The 3,621-nt window shown below is 41.8% G+C and overlaps 1 long non-coding RNA gene across 1 annotated transcript; it reads left to right on the top strand.

Annotated features, from left to right (window-relative positions):
• Nucleotides 1-1,659: 1,659 nt before the first annotated feature.
• On the top strand, nucleotides 1,660-3,145 carry LOC121573993. Its single transcript, XR_006002133.2, has 3 exons — nucleotides 1,660-1,843; nucleotides 2,243-2,309; nucleotides 2,508-3,145. It is a non-coding gene; the product is annotated as an uncharacterized LOC121573993 (long non-coding RNA).
• Nucleotides 3,146-3,621: the final 476 nt, after the last annotated feature.

Raw genomic sequence — 3,621 nt, 5'->3', positions numbered from 1 at the left:
CTGTAATTTTCATCATAGGTACACGTCAACTATGACAGACAAATTGAGGAAAAAAAATCCAATAAATCACATTGTAGGATTTTTTATGAATTTATTTGCAAATTATGGTGGAAAATAAGTATTTGGTCACCTACAAACAAGCAAGATTTCTGGCTCTCACAGACCTGTAACTTCTTCTTTAAGAGGCTCCTCTGTCCTCCACTCGTTACCTGTATTAATGGCTCCTGTTTGAACTTGTTATCAGTATAAAAGACACCTGTCCACAACCTCAAACAGTCACACTCCAAACTCCACTATGGCCAAGACCAAAGAGCTGTCAAAAGGACACCAGAAACAAAATTGTAGACCTGCACCAGGCTGGGAAGACTGAATCTGCAATAGGTAAGCAGCTTGGTTTGAAGAAATCAACTGTGGGAGCAATTATTAGGAAATGGAAGACATACAAGACCACTGATAATCTCCCTCGATCTGGGGCTCCACGCAAGATCTCACCCCGTGGGGTCAAAATGATCACAAGAACGGTGAGCAAAAAATCCCAGAACCACAACGGGGGGACCTAGTGAATGACCTGCAGAGAGCTGGGACCAAAGTAACAAAGCCTACCATCAGTAACACACTAACGCGCCAGGGACTCAAATCCTGCAGTGCAAGACGTGTCCCCCTGCTTAAGCCAGTACATGTCCAGGTCCGTCTGAAGTTTGCTAGAGTGCATTTGGATGATCCAGAAGAGGATTGGGAGAATGTCATATGGTCAGATGAAACCAAAATATAACTTTTTGGAAAAAACTCAACTCGTCGTGTTTGGAGTGACAAAGAATGCTGAGTTGCATCCAAAGAACACCATACCTACTGTGAAGCATGGGGGTGGAAACATCATGCTTTGGGGCTGTTTTTTCTGCAAAGGGACCAGGATGACTGATCCATGTAAAGGAAAGAATGAATGGGATGTATCGTGAGATTTTGAGTGAAAACCTCCTTCCATCAGCAAGGGCATTGAAGATGAAACGTGGCTGGGTCTTTCAGCATGACAATGACCCCAAACACACCGCCCGGGCAAAGAAGGAGTGGCTTAGTAAGAAGCATTTCAAGGTCCTGGAGTGGCCTAGCCAGTCTCCAGATCTCAACCCCATAGAAAATCTTTGGAGGGAGTTGAAAGTCCGTGTTGCCCAGCGACAGCCCCAAAACATCACTGCTCTAGAGGAGATCTGCATGGAGGAATGGGCCAAAATACCAGCAACAGTGTGTTTGAAAACCTTGTGAAGACTTACAGAAAACGTTTGACCTGTGTCATTGCCAACAAAGGGTATATAACAAAGTATTGAGAAACTTTTGTTATTGACCAAATACTTATTTTCCACCATAATTTGCAAATAAATTCATAAAAAATCCTACAATGTGATTTTCTGGAAAAAAATTGTCTCAATTTGTCTGTCATAGTTGACGTGTACCTATGATGAAAATTACAGGCCTCTCTCATCTTTTTAAGTGGGAGAACTTGCACAATTGGTGGCTGACTAAATACTTTTTTTCCCCACTAGGTGATTTCTGTCCCAGGGGACTAAACTGTGCAAGTTTCTGTTCAATTTAGACCACAATTAGTTGAATGAGGTGTTAGTGAAGTGCTGGAACAAAAACCTGTACACTCCTGTGTAAAGAACCTATGGCTGTCATGACTTCAATTGACTAAATACAGTTACCATGTTTTTTTGTTAATCTATGCAGGTTTGTCATATGATTTCCAGGTTCCTGGCGGAGATTAATACAATAATACTCCAAGGCAAGACATTTCCCTACATCCAGGTTGAGGCCTTCTACCAACAGGAACATGGAGCACTCCATGTCAGTAAGTCATGCATTTTATTTTACAGATATGTATAGCTAATACTCCACTCGTATGAGGAGTGGAGAAGCCCTATGCACCATAAACCTGTCTACTCCTGGAGTAACTCCCTGTGAGAGATACTGTGATTAGAGGGTTTTGCAGGAGGCCCTAGGCCAATGGGAGGTGAGGGCTTAGGGGTCAGAGGGAGTGAGAGCAAAGTTACAGACCTGAAGATACAACTTGAACCACAGAGTAAGGCTACCTTCAAACCACTCCTCCCATTTGTAAACCATTGAGTGCTGCGTCTTTTACGCATCCATTTGTCTAATTGGACCCTTATAGTCCTCAATCAACAATGTCAATGTTAACTCTATCTTTCTCTTTCAAGAGCATTCAGTACCTTTATCGATCTCTCTACAGGTGCTACAGAGACGGAATATTCCAAGGACCTCCAGAGCCTTCAGACCAACTACCAGAGCACAGAGAAGTAAGCTCTGCTGGTGGTAATATACTTTATGCACTATGTAAACCTCCTTCACTATGGCGGTCTGTGTGATGACATATAGCATATTATCCAGGGCCCCTGGTTGGATTGGATTTACTGTACTCACTCAAACTGATGCACTCTCCTCCCTCCAAGTCTCCCAGACTTATAAAAACTAACTTGCCATCCCCCTATTCCCAGGTGAGTCTGCTGGGCCATGGAAGTCTAGAGCAACACATCAAAAAACCTGCCACCATGTTGTCAGCTATCAGCAGACCGTTCCCTGAGGAAGGATGCACCTATCAAGGCTTTAAATGGTCAAATTTGGGGGATGACCACCAAATGCTATAAAGTTTGGTATAAGTTACTCATGGCCATTTTTTTGTAAGTTACAAAAAAATTACTTTATTTGCCTGTTATTTTTACTAACTACTCTGGTAACTGAAACATCTGACAACATGCATACTTTCTCCATCGTTGAAAGTCTCATATCCAGGGTGAATACATTTTTATTAATGTATATAAGACATCACAGAAGCATTGACTAATACTGTACCTCTAGGGTCATGTGGTGGTCTGGCACCATGCTGGTTTCTAGTGATCTTACTCCCTCTCCACCTGAAATGCAATAACAAACACATGAATAACAATACGCCTAGTCAGTCAGTAACTAGGCTAATTAAACACAATGTGCACGTCAGCCAAATGATACCCAACCAACACAGCCAAGTAGTCTATTTGCAGTGAAATTGGGAGGTGCATTTGTCTTGCCAACTTTTTCAGTCACCAATTAATAATTAAACATGCAGTGGAATGAAGTAGTGTGTTCAAAAGTCAGTAACAAGTCTTTAAATTATAGCTAGCAAATAAAGCTATAGTTTTTATTTCCTAGAAACCTAGCTAACATTACCTACCCTGCAGTGATGTTGGTGGGAGTTACAGTGGCTTGCGAAAGTATTCACCCCCTTGGCATTTTTCCTATTTTGTTGCCTTACAACCTGGAATTAAAATTGATTTTTTTGGGGGGTTGGATCATTTGATCTACACAACATGCTTACCACTTTGAAGATGCAAAATATTTTTTCTTCTCAAACAAACAAGAAATAAAACAGAACTTGAGCGTGCATAACTATTCCTCCCCCCTCCCCAGCAATGGCTGGTCTGGAGTTCGTCTGAAATGTACCGTTATATTTCACATGATAAGCAAACTACTGTCATGCCTTTTCACCAAAAAATAGCTATATTTGATTGATGAAACAATCCAGCCAATGGTTAGGTGGCTGTGGTTTTGGCAGAGGGAACTGATTGGTCAGGA

This window comes from Coregonus clupeaformis, unplaced genomic scaffold (assembly GCF_020615455.1).
Source record: "Coregonus clupeaformis isolate EN_2021a unplaced genomic scaffold, ASM2061545v1 scaf5094, whole genome shotgun sequence".
Lineage (NCBI taxonomy): Eukaryota > Metazoa > Chordata > Actinopteri > Salmoniformes > Salmonidae > Coregonus > Coregonus clupeaformis.
Note: the sequence above shows the minus strand (reverse complement) of the source record. Positions and strands in the feature narration are given on the sequence as shown.